We start from the raw sequence: 7,361 nt of genomic DNA on the forward strand, positions 1-7,361 counted from the left end.
CCAAGAATACTTTATCCTGCCAAACTCTCATTCAAACTTGAAGGAACGATACACTATTTTGCGGATAAACAACTTAGGAACTTCATAGACTCTAAACCAAACCAAAAAGGACTAAAGTGGCTACTGTAAGACAGGAAAAACCCCTAAAAGCACAACAAACCCTTACAGAAAGATGGCACGAAACCCCATGACAAAAATCTCTCTCAATGTCAATGGTCTTAATTCACAAATTAAGAGAAATGGATTCAGAGACTGAACCCAATATCTGCTGCCTGCAGGAAACACATCTGAACAGCCAGAACAAACACAGACTAAAAGTCAAAGGATGGAAAACAATCCTGCAAGCAAACAACTTCGTCAAAAGAGCTGGGGTGGTTTTACTAGTATCGGACAACATAGACTTCAGGTTGAAAAAGATTAGAAGGCATAGTGAAGGCCATTTTTTATTAATCAAAGAATATGTACAGCAGGAACAAATCACACTCCTAAACGTGTATGCACCCAATGTGGGACCAGCTAAATACCTACAACAGCTCCTAACAGACCTTAAGAAGGACATTGTGATAAACACAATAGTAGTTGGAGACTTCAACACTGCCGTATCACCTCTGTGCAGATCAGGAAGATTAAAACTCACCAAGGAAATACTGGCTTTGAAGGAAGAAATAGAAGAGAGAGAGGGCTAATAGATCTATACAGGGCTTTGTATCCCCCCCAAAACAGAAATACACATTCTTTTCCAGTGCACATGGAACATTTTCCAGAATAGACCATGTGCTGGGCCACAAAACATACCTCAACAGAATCAAGATAGACATTGCACCAGCTATCTTTTCACACCATGTTGCACTGAAGATAGAAGTTAATCATGGACAGATGCAGAAAACCAAATCAAACACCTGGAAATTAAATGGCTTGATGTTGAACAATGAGTGGGTCAGGAAGGAAATCAAGGAAGAAATCTACTGTCCTTGGATGTTAGTCTCTTATCATAGCACTGTAGTCCCATTGTTCATCAATTTGCTTGAGCGGGCACCAATGACGTCGCCATTGTGAGACTTGTTACTGTTTTTGGAGTATTGAATATGCCATGGGTAGCTTGCCAGGCTCTGGCGTGCGGGCGGGATACTCTCAGTAAGCTCTTTGAGAGGAATGGAGGAATAGAATCCGGGTCAGCAACGTGCAAGTCAAACGCCCTTCCGGCTATGCTATCTCTCCAGTCCATAGTCTCATATTATAAATAACATTAATTAAAAAAATGAAAACGGTGGTGAAGGCAAAGCCTGTTTTCTTTGAAAAAATAATGAAGGACAAGAAATAATTATGTACAGATATATTCCTCTATCCTCACGGCAGAGCCTGGCAAGCTACCTGTGCGTATTGGATATGCCAAAAACAGTAACAATAAGTCTCTCAATGAGAGACTTTACTGGTGCCCGTTCTAACAAATCGATGAGCAACGGGGATTCTTTATTTACTTTTTTCTTTATATTCCTCTATATATTAAACATCAGATTAGACAACATATTTATTATACATAAATATTACAATTGTTTTGCAAAGTAGGTATTAATGGTTCTGAATTATTGATGTATAGACAGAGGGTCACCGAGATTTGGATTCAGGATATAAAATTGCAAAGTGGTTAGCTTAGGTTATCCTAACTAGGGGTTGGAGAGATAGTATAGCTGTTAAGGCACTTGTGTTGCATGCAGACAATCCTATTTCCATGCTTGGGGCCACTGACTCCTAAGTACAGAGTCAGAAATAGGCGACAAGAACCATCAGGTATGGTCAAACCCACTTCCACTACCAACCAGAAATAAAAGTCTGTCTCTGAGCTCTGAACCCCTTTAGTAATCTGGTGAAATCAATGGATTCTTCCACAAAATGTGTGTTTGAGTGAATAAAATAAAACACACTGAATTCCAAGGAAGCAAATGATGATGAAATATAATTATCAAAACATTTTAAAAAGCATAATGTAATAATAAAACAGCTTTTTTATTGACACATAAAATAAAAACATCTGGTAGCTGTTTTAATAACTATTTTAATTGGAAAATTGTGTTGATTATAAAAATATTTTAAGAGATCTGCAGTAGCCATTATGTGGTACAAAAATATCTTTGATTTTTATTGGAAGCAAAGCCATAGGAATTGTTAATAAGATGTGCTTTATTGCCTTCATTCATAACTGAAGTCATGTTATCTTTCAGCTAGGAAATAGTGAAAACACAGATATGGCTTCTCCCTCCCCAAGTCTGTAACCTGCCTGAATTCTGTTCAAGGGTCTCTTGTCCATTGGCAGAGAGATGGTCTGTTGACTTACAGTAACACCTTCTTCATAGACTATAACTGGAGTCTCTGAATTTAGCTGTATAGAAATCTGACATTGTGTCTAGGTCACCTAGGGAAGTCTGGCTTCCTTGTGTGATGGTTTTAATTCTGTTAGACACACCAGTGTTAGACACTTCCTTCTAGCTGCAAGAGGAGGCTGCCAGATGCAAAGCACAGACACAAGTACCCTGTGGCCGGACCAGGCCCTTCTGGCTCTCAGTGGCTTGTGTTCATGAAAATGTGCAGCTCCCAAATCTTACACTATTGCAGACTGATTTTCACCCTGATTCTGCTTCCTTCAGATAGCCTCTCCTTCTCTTAAATAAAGTATTTCATTCAATATTGATTTAGACCTACCGTGGGCCAAGGAATGCAGTAAGCAACAAGATTTTATTGACAGGTCCAAGAGAACTTTATACTGCTGCATGGCCCCGTGTAAACTTGTCTGGACTATTAAATTGGGCCTTTTCCAATTAGGAGCAGGCAGATTCCACTTCTCCCTGAAGGCCCAGCAGCCAGCAGCCAGACTAGACACCCTCCCATTCAGAAACAGTTCAGCTTCACATCTGATTTCCAAAAAACGATGAGCAGCTGAATCTTTCCAGGTGGGACTGGCCTACAGGCTGAAACCTCTGGGGTATTCCATGAATGGGAGATGGGAGCAGCTGAATCAGCCCCCGCCCCACACTCCCCACTCCCTGCCACACACACACACACACACACACACACACACACACACAGAGGAAAACATGGCAGCTATACCTGACAAGTTCCGATGTAGAAATGGCCCAGATCCACAATGGAACCTCATCAAACTGCCAAGTCATAAAATTGCCCCAGATCTATACCTCAAATGCTCATACTTCTATTAGCCTAATAGGAACACAACAAGTCTGATTGGAAAGTCGCGCAGAAGACCGCCACGCTCAATGAGCCTAAACAATGATACAGAAGGCTCAACTACCACCAACCAGCACAGTAGATCCTCAGATAAGGCAAGATATAACAATGACCACAAATTAGACTCTTATTGATGTAAAGTTTGATAGTTCCATTTGCCTTTGTGCTGTAACAAACAATATGAAGTAAATTTGATTGCGCCTGCAAGGGGGCAGGCTGGATTGGTAAGTGGGAAAGTGGTGCCATTGGGGGAGGGAAGGGCACACTGGTGGTGGGATTGGTGTTGAAGATTTAATGCCTAAAACAACTGTATTATGGATAACCCAGTAAATCACAGGTTTATAAATTGTTTTTTAATTAAAAAAAAAGGTGCAAGTCAATGATAAGTGAAAAAGAAGTCCCCAAAACAGTAGTGGTTTCCTGAAGCTGGCTCATGGATGTGCTTTCCCCCATAGCCCTGGGTAAGATGGGAGAATCCGTCATGACCACACCTGACCACAGGAAACCTGACTCTGCCCACAGGCCAGAAGTCAGTCTCCCTCCCTCCATAGAGTTCCCCAGAGATGTCACAACAGTAGAAGTTAGGGGAGATGACAGTGAAGTAGAAAGATGCACGATTAACCCCAGGACTGTAGGTTCTCCAATGGCAAGACAGAAATACTAACTCGTAATGCAAAAGCATTAGGAGTTTTTAAAATTATTTTTAATTTTAATTTTATTGAATCACCATGAGATAGTTACGAGCTTTCATGTTTGGGTTACAATCTCACAATGATCAAACACCCAACCCTCCACCATTGCGCATTCCCCACCACAAATATCCCAGGTATACCCCCCTTTCCCACCTTCCCCCTGCTTCTGTGGAGACAATATTCCCCATACTCTCTCTCTACTTTTGGGCATTATGTCTTGCAACACAGACACTGAGAGGTCATCATGTTTGGTCCAATATCTACTTTTGGCATGCATCTCCCATCCCAGCTGGTGCCTCCAGCCATCATTTTCTTACTGATCCTTTCTCTATTCTATCTGACTTCTCCCCTGTGCTCATGAAGCAGTCTTCCAGCTATGGGCAATCCCCCTGTCCCTTGTATCTACTGCCTTTGGGTGTCAGCCTCATGTGATGTTATTTTTACTCCACAAATGAGTGCAGTCCCTCTATGTCTGTCCTTCTCTTTCTGAGTCATTTCACTTAGCATGGTACTCTCTATGTATATCCATTTATAAGCAAATATCATGACTTCATCTCTCCTAACAGCTGCATAGTATTTCATTGTGCAGATGTACCCAAAGTTTCTTTAACCAGTCATCTGTTTTAGGGAACTCAGGTTGTTTTTCCAGATTTTGGTCATTGTGAACAGTGCTACAATGAATATATAGGTACAGATGTAATTTCTACTGTGCTTTTTTGCATCCTCGGGATACATTCCCAGAAGTGGTATTGCGGGGTAATATGGAAGCTCAATTCCTAGTGTTTGAAGGACTGTCCATATTGTTTCCCAGAAAGGCTGAGCCAGTCGGCATTCCCACCAACAGTGAAGGAGCGACCCTTTTCCCCCACTTCCACGCCAGCACTGGTTGCTTTTGGTCTTTTGAATTGTACCAGTCTCTGTGGTGTTAGATGATATCTCATTGTTGTTTTAATTTGCATCTTCCTGATGATTAGCAATGTGGAGCATTTTTTCATGTGCCTTTGGGCCATTTGTATTTCTTTTTTGAGGAAACTCCTGTTCATTTCTTCTTCCCATTTTTTGATGGGGTTAGAGGTTTTTTTTCTTATACAATTGTATATCCTTGATATTAATTCCTTATCAGATGGGTATTGGGTAAATATTCTTTCCCATTCTGTGGGCTCTTTTTGTATTTTGGTCCCTGTTTCTTTTGAAGTGCAGAAGCTTCTTAGTTTGATGTAGTCCCATTTGTTTATGTTTGCTTCCACTTGCATGGTTAGTGCAAAAGTAGTAGGAGGTTTTTTCCAGTATACTGTAAGAGCTGGAAAGCTACTGTGGTGTATTTGATATGCCAAAAAATGTAACCAAAATGAGCCTAATTTCTCTAACACTGGAAGAGCCCCCAATATGGCAGCGTTGAGAAAGGAGAGGCTCCTAAAATCTCAGGGCTAACCTATGCTTCCAAAACAAAGTACTAAAATTACTGCCTGCCTGGTACAGCCTTTCTGGAAAACAATATGGACAGTCTTTCAAAAACTAGAAATTGAGCTTTAATATGACCCTGCAATACTACTTCTAGGAATATATCCTGAAGATGCAAAAAAACAAACAATAAAACATCTGTATATATATGTTCATTGCAGCACTGTCCTCAATAGCCAAAATCTGGAAACAACCCAAGTGCCCTAGAAAAGATGACTGGTTAAAGAAACTGGTACTTCTACACAATGGCATACTATGCAGCTGTTAGGAGAGATGAAGTCATGAAATTTGCTTATAAATGGGCAGACATGGAGAGTACCATGCTAAGTGAAATGAGTCAGAAATAGAGGGACAGACATAGAAGGACTGCACTCATTTGTGGAGTATAGAAGAACATCACATGAGGGTGACATACAAGGACAGTAGATACAAGGGCCAGGAGGATTTCCCCATAGCTGAAAGCCTGCTTTATAAACGGAGGGAAGAAAACAGCTGGAATAGAGAAGGGATCACTAAGAAAATTATGACTGGAGGAATCAATCGGAATGGGAGATGCATGCTGAAGTAGATAATGGACCAAACATGATGACCTCTCAGTGTCTGTGTTGCAAGCCATAATGCCCAAAATTAGAGAGATAGTATGGGGAATATTGTCTGCCATGGAGGCCCCTGTGTAGGGTGAAAGAGGGGTATACCCAGGATATTGGTGGTGGAGTATGTGCACTGGTGGAGGGATGGGCGTTTGATCATTGTGTGATTGTAACCCAAACATGAAAGCTTATAACTATCTCGCAGTGATTCAATAAATTTTTAAAAATAAATAAAAAGAATTTTAAAAAATGACCATCTGCACTTTTAGCGTACATGTGCTGGCATCAGAAGCATCCATCGAGGACCTGATGATACAAGCGAAGAAGATCAAGTAGAACATCATTTGATTCACTGAGGTGAGAAGGCATAGATCACATCATGCCGTTTTCAATGCTGGAGAAGAACTGTTCCTCGGAACATATGACAGTAGAGGCATAGGTGGTGTCTGTCCTTGTCAACACGAACTTGGTCAGAACATTGATTCATTCGAATGCCTAACAAACCGAATAGGACAGTTACGTCTGAATAGATGTGGCTCATTGCTGGCAGTTTATCACCTATGTACCAATATCCAAGTACGATGAAGAAAAAATTGAGAAGTTCTAGAAAGAAGACCACACCTTTACGAGGCCATTGTCTGTGATTTTAATGCCAAGATAGGACCAAGATGGTAGCCCAAAAAACTCCACATCAGGACCTCCGGCCTAGAATAGAATGAACAGAGTGAGAGACTGTGAGTTCATCATGTTGACCAAGACCATCCATGGTAACTCGCAGTTCCAGAAGGTCGAATCTAAACATTTGACATGGGAGTCTCCCGGTTGACAGTTTCACAACAAAATTGACCACATCATATTCAATTGACAGTTTTGCCTAACCGCTGTCACTGTTGTCCCAAAATTCCAAACGGGCTCAGACCCCCATTGCATACATGCGAAATTCTACTTCAGAGTGAGGAGAAAGGGCTGCAAAATTTAATAAGAGAACTCCTTAAATTTTGGAGTTTTGGTGGTCCCAGAACGACCACCAACTGGGAGCTGTTTAGCACTATTGAGGCAATATGGGAAGATGCCGTCGTTGACAACATCAACAAGGAACATGATTGTGCATGAGGTTCAGCACCTCCATGATTGTGCGAGGAATGCTGAGAGTAAGAAAGTCACAAAAAGATGACTGTCTTTGGAAATTCTCAAGCTCATTCACCTCTTAGAGGGTAGAAGAAATCTAGACAAAGAATAACCATTTGTGATAGCTTTACTAGTGCCCAAAGGGGGCGTTTAAAGGAATCCAGCAGCTTTTCTTTGGGGCCTAAGCCTTACGGTTAGAAACAAAAATTTTCTAAGTTGCAGGGGACCTTGGAGACCCTTCACTGAGAGT

This window comes from Sorex araneus, chromosome 2, assembly GCF_027595985.1.
Source record: "Sorex araneus isolate mSorAra2 chromosome 2, mSorAra2.pri, whole genome shotgun sequence".
In the NCBI taxonomy this organism is placed as follows: domain Eukaryota; kingdom Metazoa; phylum Chordata; class Mammalia; order Eulipotyphla; family Soricidae; genus Sorex; species Sorex araneus.